At 39.0% G+C, this 14913-nt stretch overlaps 1 protein-coding gene across 2 annotated transcripts in view; it reads right to left on the reverse strand.

The window, feature by feature from the left end:
* Nucleotides 1-14913, reverse strand: part of CHCHD3 (coiled-coil-helix-coiled-coil-helix domain containing 3) — a 163690-nt gene that overhangs the window by 7188 nt on the left and 141589 nt on the right. The gene's annotated exons all lie outside the window — the stretch shown is intronic.

Genomic DNA, 14913 nt, shown 5'->3' on the forward strand with positions numbered 1-14913 from the left:
GATCCAGTACACTCAGACTCCAGCTGGCAAAGAAAATTAACATCCAACTTCCTATCAGCACACATCTTTAACTGAAGATCCCAGCAATGACAAAGCACATTTGATCTCACCTACATTAGAAACACAGTCACAGAACCACAGGAAAATTTCATAGCTGTATAGCCCTATGACCATAATCTTGCTACATACTAAACATTGCTCCTGCATAAAAGTGCAATCGCCCGTTGGGCTGACCTCAAGAATATAAAAGCCCTGCTACCGTCAGCAAATTACACAACCTACTTTTGCTGATCTGACGATAGCCTCTATTTTTGGCGCATCCTCCTTTCCATCACCTCAATTCTAATCCTAACACCAGATGTGCGAGTTATTTAGGAATTCTATTTTCTTTACCATATGGATTCATTACTCTTGCCATCTTTTTGGCTGATGCAAGACACTTTTTGCCTTCAATGGAAGTCAAAGGAAGGGAAGCTTCTTTAGTCCGTCCTGTAAAATCCAAACTCTTTTGGACAAAAATCTTGTAATTTGCACTAATTTATAAAAATGTTATCCACACGGATAGTGCCACAGAATTAAAATGGGAATACAAAATTTTACTGTTTGAAAACTAAAAGGGTTGGTAATCTACCTGTACATTTGCGTTATAAATATCTTTTAAGGTACTTATTTCTGTAAGAGGCAATCAAATCCCAATTAAACCCTTTTCACACCAAAGAAAACATTTAAACATTAGGAAAAAAACCCACAAAAATTTAGAAAATCATTTATGCTTCATATTCCTTGAAAAAAACCATTTTCTTTATGTGTGCAAACTGTATACTTAACACATCTTCCCATTTACCCTACTAGGGAGGCCTGACAGTAGCTCCTGTAACATCCATTTCAGCCCAAATATTTTTAGTTCAACAAAGTCATAAAAAACCTGAGACTCATCAGCCACAGTATCTTCAGATGAATACCCTGTTCCTTCTTATTTTGCTGATTAATCAAGGCAGATTTCTACTTTACACAGTAAGAAAGTGAACTGCAAAGCACAATGCTGTTCCTTAGGGGAACTGACTTCTTGGCAATCACTTAAGATGCAGTACCAAAAAAAAGGAATGTTAAGTCACCTTGATTTTACAGTATGTACCTATATAAAACATCTTTCTTACTCCTTTCATTCATTACTGTACATCTGTGAAATGCCTAAAACAGAATTTAAATGCAGTCCCAGGTGCTTACACACTTTATGATCTGAAAGTTCAAAATTCTGTAGACTCGTATGGATGAGGATTTTCCCTTAATCCTCCCTTTGCTGATATCAGCAAGCACTTCAAAAGTGTGTTAGGCATCAAAATGTATGACTATAAACTGCTGCACACCAACTGATTATGGCAAGGCCCATATCGGGATGGAGTATGAGAGGAATCACCATGTGCACTCTGTAGACCTAAGACTCACAGTGGTGATGATTCAGGTCCAGTTAAACCAGAGCTCGTTTTAAATGCCTGAAACCCTAGTCTGGATTGGTAAACCAATACAATAGACTACGAGTTAAACAAAAAATACACAGAGTAAACCTAGTTGTGCCTTTTTTCACAAGTGACTTTATAGTGACTTCTTATATAAAGGTGAAGAGTGAAGGAAATGGGCTGCTTTACACTTGCTACATAAATTCTGTAATTGTACTTAAAGCCATTTCAATGGGGATCTCTAACCCACATAATGGAGCTTTTTTGATTGCTTTTTTCCCTGAGCCATGCCATTAGTGACTATTCGATGTATTATCCCTTATTTGAATGCTTCAATGGACTCTTTATGTTGCCAACCGTATCAAAGCCCTTTAAGACACATCATCTCCCGCCCCACAGTTACTTGTTTTCATACTATGACTTTTCACTGGTGATTTTTCAAAACTTACTCTCAGCCCACTGCCTGTCCTTCCAGGCACTGCAGACCTGACACAGGGTCAATGCGAACAGGGCCATTTACTTCCTTCAAGTCAACAAATTCTATTTCCTTGGATTAATCTGTTGAAGGAGAGCACAATCTCCATATTGATCTGCTGTGCTTGTTACACTACCCTAATGCACTACTTGCACTTTTGGGAAAATGTTAAATGAGATTACTGTCTAACATTAGATGGCCATAAACCACGTGCCGCAGGATCCCCCGGTCAGGAAAGAAGACTGCATCGCGCATTATGGTAACGCCACCGAAGGGTTTGCAATTGATTTCTGCTCGGTGATGGACGACAGGACTCTCAGACAGATGGTCGGAAACAGCCAGCAGCAAGGAAACTCCTCAAAAGGGAAATGAAGTATTTCCCTAACAGAGAACTTCTTTAAAGTTCCTATAAATAAATACAGAAGCATTTAAGGGTCTGTGGGGCTTGGCTGAAGAAATAGCTTGTCAGAAAAGGTAAACAGTGTACAACATAGAGTAACTATGTGGAATCTACAGTGAAAATGTGGAGGTTTTAAATACCTGAATGGATAAATCAACTGGATCTGGTCCCAGAGCTGACTCTGCTCTGAGCAGGAGGTCCACTCCCTGAGCTACCCTGTGTCCCGAGGGAGAGATCTGTATTTTGGAACATGTAGCAAGGATTTATTCATTTAGTCACTTAGGAATTTCACAACTAAACTGAAGGAAAAATCCATAGTGTAGTAGTAAACCAGGACTGCAAGGGAACCCTGACAGATCTCCATCTCCATTCAGTGCAACTGAAGAACTATTTTACAGAATCAACACACATGAACTCTAAAATGCTTTTCTTAGCAAAAGTCAATATGAACAGCCATCTGATCTGCAGCGTGCACCACATGGCAAGCTTGCAACAACGTGTTTTTATTAAGTTTATAATTACTTGATCTGCCTTCGCTTTTCCAGCTGCTCCTCAAGTACCTCACGTGCTAGCACAATATTTCTGTGTGCTGGAATAAACCTCTGAGGGAGCTGTGCACCCACCTTTTCCATCAAGCTGATGCACCACAAACTCATAAAGGTAATAGGATGAAGACACAAAAGAAAATGAGAGAGATTTAAAAAGAAATATTCTATGCTAAAGCATGAAGAGAAAATTTAATGACGGTAACTTTGTACTCATCTAGCCTCTCTCAAAGAGCATAGATAGCTTATTGTACTCCTGGGGGCTCCGAGAAAGGAGCCCCTTCACAGCATTCAAACAAAATGTCTACTAAAGAGGAAATTTGAAATCACCACGGTAAGCTTTACAAGCTTTGTGATAGAACTGACATTCTGGCTGAAGGAATCTGAATCACTGATGAGTTTCCAACTGTGAAGGTATCTGGCATAATCCCACCAGATCAGGACTTGAGGCAATTGTCATAAAATATGGGGAAAAAAATAGCAACAAAAAACCAGCAATCAATACAAACGATAGTGCCATTAGATGGCCAGAAGTATCCAGGGCTTAATTTTATTCCTCATTAAAATGCTGGCACCTACCAAAAGCATCTGGTTTTATGTGCGTAACCCTTGGCATCTAAGGCTACCTGTGTACTACTGAACAAAACAGACCAGAGATGATCCTCTAGGTCCAAGGGCAAGCAGCAGGATACAACACAACCTACACCTCTTAAGTGTAAAATCTTGCCTTCTCCTCCAAGCAAGCAGCTCAGCACATTTACATCCAAACTGCAACCTGGGCACAGTCCCCAGAATGTGCTGTTCACCCAGTCATCCTTGGTGCTGGCCAGGGAAGCCAGCTCCAAAGCAAAACTCTATAAATGAATGTGCTACCAATTAGACCCAATGCACCAGCACAGGAGCACATGGGAGATGATGTCCTGACCTGTTTTATTTACTCCTGCGGGTGCATCAGAGGCGCCACACTGTGACCAGACCCCAACTGCACCAGGTAGCACGCAAAGAGAAAAAAAAAGGATGTTTCTTTTCTCAGTGTGCTTATAATGCACACACAGATAAGAAACAACAAGTTGATGAAAACAGATGGTGAAACAAAAGGAAACTGAGGCAATCTGTACCCTCACAATAGGCAGCCACTAAGTATAACAACAGCCTAATTGTTTTCAAGTCATTTGTCAGCAACCAAGAGGATTTTAAGAGGGATTTGTGGAAGTTAATCAGTTACTGTTTACTGTTGTCTATGTCTAGCAGAAATTCTTTGTGAGAACCACCAAAAACTTGGTGCTTGTTTGAAAAGCAGGTAAGTGAGGGATAGAAGGTGGCATCACATATTCAGAGAGAAAGTAAACAGGGAATTGGAAACAGAAGGGAAGAAGAAATGGGACATACAGGGCTTCAAAAGCAAAGACTTGTGACTTGCATGGGATAACATTGATGGGAAGCCAGTGGCAGGACGAAAGGAGATGATGTGAATCCAGGGTGGGAAACTACCTGCAGCACTGCTTTCAACAGACATCGGCAGGGCAAGGTTTCTCTTCTCATGGCAGGAGGGCGTGGGGGACACAACACACAAAATAAATGTTGCAGTAGCTGGCAGTCTGAGTAGTGATGGATTTAGCTGAGCAGACAGATGAGGTACAGTGAGAGTGAAATGTAAGTCTAGCTGAGAAGACCGAGACAGAAGGCCAGCTCCAAGATGGAAGTGTAAGCGACACGTCTGCAACAGCAGCAAGACAGTGGTATTTTCCACCATGACACAAAAAGCTGGTGGCAAATGGGTTATTCTTTAAGATTACCTCATCCAAAAAGAGCCACTTCCAACAGCATCACTGCTGAGTGAATTTGAAGGACCTGTTTACGGTACAGAAAATAGTTGCAAAACATATAACGGGAAAAAAGACAAAAGGGCATATGGTAATGAAGGTCCTTACTGCTGCACCATTATTTTTAGTTTTAAATTAATTTACTCTTTATATTAAATTATTTTTTAAAAATGTCTTCACACATTAAGTAGGTGATGACTTGAAAGTGCATTATGAAACATGTAAAGCACAAACCAAATGGTTATGTTCTTCTAAAAATCATTTGGAAGTAATACCACAGATTTGATTTCTGAATATCTACAACTGATGTTATGAAGCAGTCCATAATCAAGCTGTGCCCACACAGAGCCCTCAAAATTACCGTGTGGGAAGTGCTGCCAGCAAAAGATCAAGTACTGTAGAGTGATTCTTGCTTTTATTTACACTTGACTACATAGTGTGACTTTTCCAGAAGGTATAAAAGAAAGAATTTGCCTAATCAATCTATGATAAAGTGGTGGAAGAGAACCACAGTTGTTTCTGCTCTACAACTGAGAGCGCTAAATATGTGTAGTAATACTAAATGAATGACTTATGCAGAACTTGGAATAACTTACTCTGCCTGCTGATATATGTATCCTTTGTGCTGCTACTAGTGATCAAGGCCAGTGCTAATACTGGCCTTATTATTTTTAGATGCTTTCACCTAAAATCCCAGCACTGAGAAAAAACATAGGCAAATGTTTGCCATCCTCTCATTTATTTCATCTCTTACCCAGCCTTCTTAAAAGCAAATACAAATCTATTTCAAACACTCTGACCTGTGAAATTTAGGGACAGAGACGAGGAGGAAAGACACATTCCAGCGTATTCACACACACACTGCTTGAAGACACACATTTAATTATGTCTAGAGAATACTAAGCCAAGTTCAGTATGTTGACAAAGACCTGGTTTAACAATGAAGACAGGCAGACAGTACTATTGACCTTTATAGATGCCTTTTTCTTTGCCTAGTGAGTGTTTCCCACCTGGTATAGCACCTGGTATGTTGGTTCAGCTTTTAGCATAAACAAAGGGGAAACCATTCCTTGTATTGCAACAACTTATTTATTGCATCCAGGGAGGAAAGAGCATCTCTAAGATTAACAGAGAGAATTTAAGATCTCAAATCTGGCAAAATGCATAAATACCAGCAGAACTTCAAGAAGTGAATAATTACACATTTGCATGTGCAAAGTTATGCACATTCTTAAACCCCTTCTTGAGCTGGGACTTACAACAGAAAGGATGAGGATCAGAAAAAGATTTCCTAGTTGTGAATCCTAATTAGACCAATGAACTAGTTGCCAAGGTAAGTCTTTGTACTCTCAGGACATTACGTTAGGACTAGATCTATTCAGCCTAGAGAAAGATAATTGCAAGTGAACATGAGCTGGATCTGTGAGATTATCAATGGTGTACAGGAGAGGCAGCCAGTCAAATTTTCTAGCAGTACATTTACAACAAAAAAAATAATTCAAGCCTTTTCCAAAAAACACATAATGAAAAGCTGGTACTTGCTGCTAGAGGATACTGGGGTTATCATTAAGCATGTTTTGAGTTCAAATGATAATTATACAGCAACGTAAGCAAAGCCCATCACGACATCATAAGCAAAAATACAGTGTTTGGCTCAGAAAAGCCCTACTCTGTTACTTCTTTAAAGGTAAAACAGTATCACTGCATACTTCCTCTATTTTTACAGCATTCCTTAAGTACCCACTCCTAGCTGTTGCCCAAGCTAGCGGACCTCTGATGTGACCTGCTATAACTGCTTGTACTCCAAACAGCTTGACGAGCAAGTCATCAAATGAATACAAGACTCCCATCAAACCTGACAGACAAAATTAGATTGAATACTTTTACTTAAATTGATATGAATTGACTTTTATTATCCCAAACCACTATTTGTTTATAAAATTCCCTTCCCTTGAAAACAAGAACAAAAAACCCCTTAAAATACAAAGTATACCAACATATTATTATACAAATGTACCTCACACACAGCTGGTCTGTGCAGCTGCAAAGGGAACAACATGTTGGAATTACCCAAACTTAGGATGCACATTTTTTTTTTTAAGCATAAGGAACAGTTTTTATTGGATACTAGGATACTAAAATAAACAATCACATGGATGATAATGGTACAAATTTTAGATTGCTAACAGAGGCATGCATGCCTCTACAGCATAGAAAAGATAACATAGCAACTACAATCCTTAATCAGAAGAAGCTCTGGAAGGAGCAGTTGTAGTTACATGAAATATATTGTATCCATGCAATGCACCTGGAGATAGATATATATATATATATATACACACAGGACTTCTTGGTCTTGTACTGATCAAAATCAGTTCCTAAGTTTGGCAAGTTAAGAGACAAAGAACAATCATCTCAGATATTCAGAAGTCTGTCCAACCACTCGGCAGAACAAAAACCACAAAACCCAAACTAATTCCACCACGAGAGTCAAATCTACTCAGTCTGAATTGAGCAAACCCCTTCACTTCCACGCACACGTGATCAGCATATCAACGCTTGCATTTCAAGCTTCATAATGTAAATTCAGATCACAAATTATTTTTAGAATTTGCATGTGGCATCACTTGAACTCTGTCTCATTGCTCCACCCAAAAAAATAGTTAATGAAGACTGGCAAGATTCCACTCAGCTGTTTATGGGCAGACAAGTCAAAATCACTGTGGCAAACACCAGGCAGTGCCATTTCTTACTATTAGGACTTCTGGGGGGCTTTTTGGCACTGTGGAAGTTTAGGCTGCAGCAAGCAGTTAGGGAACCACTGCCCTCTTCAGATCTAGCTACAGCTCATGATAAGTGGAGTCTTTGGGAGATCTAATCAATGCTTGGCTGACGTTTCTCATAGAAGTGGTTGATGTCAGTGGTTTGCAACCATTGCTGTGCCAGGACTACTTGAGTATATCAATTAGCATTACATACTATGTGAAAATACAATATAATATTTCTGATTTTTAAAGGAAAAAATAATTTTGAGACAGTCTGAAACCTGCTTTGACATGAAGATGGCAAAAAATTACACAGTTTTATCTACTTCAACGGTCACTTTATCCATTTTCATTTTATTCCTGTCCCTATGTTAAATTTTCCAAAGTACTGTTACAGCACTGTGTTTGTAAAGTGCGCACGTACACACACACTGACAGACCTAAAAAAAGACCAAATGCCCAAAAAAGCAGCATAAACCAAATACACAACAGCATACCATGGTATAGATTTATTGCTGCCACTTATTTCCCAAGAGCTATACAACTCACTTCAGGCTTTGTAAACGCCTGAGTAATATGATCATCCCAAAATCGTGATAATAAAATCTTCACAGCACCTTACACTACCTGTACTAAAAAAAACAGCTTTTCCTTTATATAGGTGCTATATAATGTATTCTAATAAGACACGTTTCTCATCTATAGCAAAGGTCAACTACTGCACTCAATGCAAAGCACCACAAGAAACTAACACGTGGCACATTATTAACCAAATATGACTCTCCAGAGCAATATATGTTTAACTATTTTCTTCAGCCATAAGAAGCCCAAACATCACAAAAATAAGAGGTATTATGAGAAGAAGTAGCGTACAGAAAAAGCAATCAACAGTTAAATACTTCAAGCATCACTGCTCCTGCAGGTGATGATTACTTGAGGGAACTGAAGGTTGCAATCTTAAGAGATGGTAGAATAAATGCCAATTTTTCATTTGGGCATGAAGTTATTTAACAAAAAAGGCTTGGATTCACTCTGATAAGGTAGAAAGGCTACGTGCACTTCCTTAGTTTGCATGGGGCTGTGCCGAGCCACCCTTTTAATAAAATATAATCAGCTGGGCTGCAACAACAATAATGTGTTAGCAAGCACACACAAAGAGTAATAATCACCTTGCGAACATGCTGATAATAAGTGGGTACTGGACCTTGCTATAATGTAACTTAGTTTTAATGTGCTCATACAATGTATTATAGAAATATTAGAACATAATGCTCTCAACATCCCTTTTAGCATCCTAGTAGGGAAAATGTACCTCTCACGACGAACATATGAACTGAACTTAGAGAGATGATTTGTAAAGCACAACATTCATATTTTTTCATTATTTTTAATGTCATAATTTTTCACTGCCTACTGCTGGATGCTTCCCTGGGACTATTGTAAGACATGATGGCACCTGGAAAGCAGTTTAACACCGGAAAGTAGAGGGGAAACATCATTACCAACTCCCAAAGAACTTACAAAGCTCTCTCCTTACACATTTGTTGTGTACTGGCAGCATTAATAGACAATGGGTTATCTAATGGAACTTCAGTCTGATCCAAGAAAGTAATTCGGATGCCTCCTATTTTATAATCTTATCAGATGTTTTTTAAGTTGCTATTTTTTTGCCAAGGTCTTCAGGTAGTTTGGTAGTAGAACGCTTTTAAGTTAAAGTATCTCAACTTCGACAAACTTTAGATCAACCACTGAAATTTTTCCCAGTTAGGTCATGCTCCTTGATTTCAACTGGTTCTCACTGAAGTTTTACTGCTAATTGCTGCCAACTGAAGAATTCAACTTCCTCCTGCTGTGGCACATCTCATTACAAAGGCTGGTACTAGGCTCAGAGAAAGAAAATAATAATTCTTCCCATCTAAAGATGGAAACTGGTGATCTTTGCCATCATGCTGCCATTTTTGGGTTTGGCTTTTAAGGGGTCTAAATTATAATACAGTCTGAAATAACCCTGACAGGAGAACAGTAACAATTTAGGACAAAATACCTCAGTGATAGAATTTGTAACAGAAACAGCATTTTTTTCTGAAGACCTTTCCTCTTCCTCGTATCACTTCTGCAAGTAGGTAAAATTTAAATGACCTCTTTCATTTCATGCCGCAAACAACAAAGGTCTCCTTTGGGGGTACTGCCTATATAAACCAGCAGGATTTTATCATGTTCATCCTACTTCGTGGGAAAGGTGAGTCCACTTTAAAGCTAACGTGGTAGTGAGTGCAAGCACCCTACCAAAGGTACAGAGAGCCGGGAGAGACAATAATGAACATAATTACAGTTAGTTATTGTTTGGTCTACTTACGGCCCTATTTTATAATGCTACTGCCAGTAGAGCTATTTTATGTGATGTCTTTTTCATGCAGCAACCTTTTCATAAATCAAAGCAAAAGCAATACTAGGCAGTTTCTCCTGCAGCCTGGTTGACAATAAAAGTTAACACTGAACCCTGGCTGTTATCAATCTTCATAAATGTGTCCATGATATAGCGAGTCGGTTCCGTATTACACCAAGCCTGTTACTAATGCATGCATAGGAGCAACCCAGTGGCTTAATGGATCTCCTAAATTGCTTGAAACTGGGATTTCACGTTAAGTGGCAAGGAAAGTTTTAAAGAAATAACTGCTTTTCTCATGTCTTTCAATATATGATAAAGTGATTACAGCGGATCTAGCTTGAGAAATGTATATTGTACTACAAAAGGCATTTTCACACACAAAACAGAGACCCCAGGAAAATGCGTATCACGTTCAAGAAACTATAGTAGGAAGTGCAAATTATCAGTATTTCAGTAGTTCCTTCTAGAAGAGTTCCACGTGACTAAGTGTTTTTATATGCAAGCACTGAACTCAGAATCTGAGAGAATAAATAAACTTACTTCAGTTGTACGCGCACCCTCTTAGAGGAGAAGGGGGAATGCCTGATTTGTATTAATTTGGATATTATATGAAAACAATCAGTTTATAATGCATATGCACAGCAAGAGGGAGATGGTGGAGTTTGACCTTCACACATCTGTACTGCAAGGATCCAAAAAGCAGCAATAATGTTATCTGCCTAAACATGAGGTTAACCAGGTACTGAAGAACTTGAAGACAACTTCTGCCCCACGCAGTGCCATGCTACGCAACTGGAGAGGAGTAACAAGCCTCCAGGTTTTAAACCAAGAGAACTTAGGATACAGCCATTACATAGATTAGCTTTATCCTTAATTATAAAAGCCACCAAAATTTGTTGTAGACAAAATATCTGCAATTTCTCTACCTAAAGAAGCTAAAATGTTTAGTACAGAAGAGCTGGTGAACTGGATTCATTTCACACTGAATTTATCTATAAAGAACTTTTTTTTAAAATCTACATTGACCATGTTTGACTGCATCTTTTTATTGAGAGGGTTACAACAATTTTTTTTGCCAAACTACCGTGTCTAGTCAAGGCAAAGGGAAAAGAATATATGTGATGGAAGAAAAGGGACTGCATTTCATCAGCCCACGAAAGAGCAAGATCTCCCTAACAGTAAAGCAGTGTGGACAGAGAGGTAGTCTGTTACACATGGATCTATAAAGCCTTTCTCGCAAAACCTTTCGATCCTGATCTTCTTTTGCTTCCAGTAATGCATATGGCACAGTGCAGCATTTGCTACAGAATATTATCTGTCTTAACAGACCCTTGACAGGGGAGTCTGTCTTTATAAAGTTTATAGCCACAGACATGGCACTCCAGTGGTCTCCGTAAAGATACACACATTAGTTCTATCTATTTTGTTCAGTTCCTTTCCCCAGACTTAAATGTGTGCTTTAAATGTTTCAGGGCTATACATTGATTTTATATTGCAGGCAGATGAATGGAAAAGGAGGAGAGTGAGAGACAGTGCATCTTTATGATTTATTTTTTTTTAACATTGTTTTCCAGTTTCAGGTATAGATCCTCTGTGGAGGCACACAGCACTTGAATTGACAAAATCCACTAAGACTTAAATGCTCCATAAAGAGTAATGGGGAAAAATGCAGAGAAAAGCCAGCTTTGTGTCTTGTTATGTTCTTTTAGGGTTAGAAGGCTGTCTGCTTTTCATGCTTCTAAGTGTGCAGCATGGAACATAAATATCAGGTCACATCTATAAAAGCCAAAATGTTTTAAAATGCTAACACAAAAATATTTAGGAAATCACGTCTTCAAAAATGGCAGGAAAAGAGTTTTGATTCGCTTAAGAATGAAGCTTATGTTCAAGGAAATATGAGAATACATTTATCAGATACTGCAAAAGCCTTCAAGAAATTGGTTAGGACATTTCATGACAAATATATGCATTTACTCCTATAGACATCAGGACTCATGCTTTAAAAATGCAGCGATAACCACTGAAAGAAGCAAAAAGCACATTCAGAAAATAATCTAGCATTTTGCATTAAGGAGTACTGAGAATAACAGGTCAAAATTTACAGAAATTAGGGGCAGAATATCAGGAAAAAAAATCCTGTAGAGGACACGCAATAAATAACCGCATAGTATTCCTAGGGAAATAAAACAAAACTTGAATTTTCTGTTAAAGAGACAGACTATCTTGTTGGACACGAGTACTTCCAACTAACCCATAGCTCCATGGCTAACATGGCAGACTAACATAATATTAGATGTCTAAAGGCAATGGGATCATTTTCTATGAGCCATTAGAGGTAGAGCCCTGTTACAATTAGGATTTTGCAGTCTATGGATCAGAGTTTCAGTCCCTTATGCCAAGGAAGGTGCAATACTCTGGGTGAAGTTTGTGTACAGTCACACCAGTTGGTCTGTGTGTAACTGCAGATCTACCTTCTGATCAATGAACTGACTTACACAGCTGTGTTTGGAGATCCCCACTGGGAAAGCTTGCTGGAAATTTCAAGATAAAAGGAGAAAAAAATTCTTTTTCAAGACTTGTAACTTCTGGGAAATAATTTCAAAATGATCATATTTACAAAAGGCAGCTACTGTCTAGAATTCAGTTATCAAAATGTCAAATTTTCTTTGATCAAAGGAGAATAACTGATAAAACTATGTAAGTTTGGGGGTAGAAAGAAGTAATGCTCATGAGAGCAGGATTCAGGTTGCTTCCCTGTTCAAAGCCATACGAAAAAGTACGTTTTGGTGCTCTGGTCAATTCCTAGAGAATGGAACTGCTTAAGAAACACAATTACATTTTTAAAACACAGAATTGTCTTATGCTGGAAGTGCTACTGGTGGGATGAACAAAGAAAGCCAAAACAGCACTGTTTGATTCTGGTCAAGACAGAAAACAAATGTCTGGGAACCGTTATAACCTCTTACCTGTAGACGAGACCCAAACCAATCAGCTCACTGAAAAAATCTATACTGTGTTAGGAAGAAGGGCCTATAAGGTTTGTGTAAAAAATGGCAGTCATTAATCACTTAGTTCTGGACCACATGATTCGGCACAGATACCCCACTGACCTCAGTCAAATCCCCTAACCTTCAGGGATAACTGGACACACTTATGTTACATGTACACAGGCCCTTTCATTATTTTTATTACAGTAGCACATAAGTGGACTAATTGAAGATAAATTTACGTTAGGCAGGCAATTTGTTAGGCATTCTAATACATTAAAAAGCATAAATCGTAGGCAGACCTACAAAGGCTTCTCCATGATCCAACATCCATGCAGCATACATGTTGCCAACTGCCTGCTGCACAATTTTGCTCTATTCAACAAAAAATTAGAATTAATCAAGTGCAACCTGGCACAATTCTATTTCTTTGAGTCTGCTAGCAGCACAGAATGACAGCAAAGAAATGAACTTCCTCCTCTATCAAAACAGAGGAGTGACACCCGCAACATGATAATCCCCTGTCACCTCCCAGGTACCACCCTCCCAGATGCCAAGAACTGGAGCAGCCCCTTCTCCAGATGTTGCCAGTTGCAGCGCTGCACTTTGCATTGCCAACATCTGCAACGTGCTGAGACACAAACATGTGAGGACCAGCGTAAAATAAATGCAATCTGGTTCTGGTACCAGCAGCATTTCTGCTGTTTGGATGTTTTGAGAATAAGGTCTTGATTTTAAAAACGTAAATGAAACAGCAACAGCTTGCTGGGTAAGCGTTGGGAGATACGGAGATACTTGTTGAACACCTCAGGCCTGACCAACACCTTGTGCTGAAACCCTGACTGCTAACCAAGGCCCAAATCTGATTGAGATTCATCTCAGTTTAGACTGCCCTAAGCAAGTAGAAAGACAAAAAGCAATAATAGGAGATAAACTGCAAAAAAAGTGCAGCTCTGCTCAGTGCAGGAGCTATTAGAGAATACCTGTTCTCTGCATGCCTAACATCTTACCTATTTCCCATAGCAGAAAAAATAAATGAAGTATTTTTTAATACCATTTAGTCTTTTTATGCTATTTGACCTTTTAGCCACAGAGTAAAGTAGGTGCAATATACCCTGCCAGATGCCACAGTTTTCAAGTCCAGTAATGATTTTTACTCCCAGCAATTAAAAGCTTCACTTTTGAACTAATCTCATGGGTACTAGGAGGCAACAACAAGCTTAACTACTTTAGAAGACATCTTAATAGTATTTTTACAAACCTTATTTTCTGAGTACGACAGCACTTTGCAACAAAGCATACAATTTATTATTATTCCCCAAAATGTTTAATGTATACTTTGGCTTTACAAGTGTGATTTCACTTAGTTGGAGTCTATGCAGAATACTGCAGTCTATTTTTTTTCCCCGGATTTAGCCCAACACTAGTGGAAGGGGTGGGGGGTGGGGAGGAAGAACTGGTTAATTACAAGTAGCAGCAAATGAGCTGTGATGGAGGTGTTATGAATGTAAATCAGGGATGCCTGATGCAGTAACAGCAGCATCTGTGCATGCAGCTTCCAAAGTAATAAGATCATGCTGATGTACTGGCATCCTACTTTGATCATTTCATCTTGTTCAAGAGCTCTGATTGGAAAACAAAGGTCGGTGGCACTGACCTCCCTTCCCGCAGCTTGCACATGCACAAATATTAGTGACTGATCAAGGATTGCTTTTTTTCTAGCCCATGATTTCAGAATTGACGGTTACAAAGTCGGGGGCCCTACCTAAACAGCACAAGCTCCTGCAATGTGAAGTGTCATGTCCTAACATGTAGAGATAATTGGCAACTCATTCTTCACCCTGTAACCAGAAACAGGTGTATGCTTCCTTAAGAAGTCATACCATCAACTCCACAAAACATGCTGCCATCCAGAAAGAGAGGTTTGCTGCTGTGTGCTCTGAGGTGGGGGCTGTGAAATTGGTAGGCTTTGATCCTACAGATGGCTTGGCCTCATAAAAAATACCCTCAGAAAAGTATTAGTCTCAGCAACAGAAGATTACAAAATACAGAACAAATTAATAATAAAGAGA

Source organism: Falco biarmicus, chromosome 5, assembly GCF_023638135.1.
Source record: "Falco biarmicus isolate bFalBia1 chromosome 5, bFalBia1.pri, whole genome shotgun sequence".
NCBI classification, from domain to species: domain Eukaryota; kingdom Metazoa; phylum Chordata; class Aves; order Falconiformes; family Falconidae; genus Falco; species Falco biarmicus.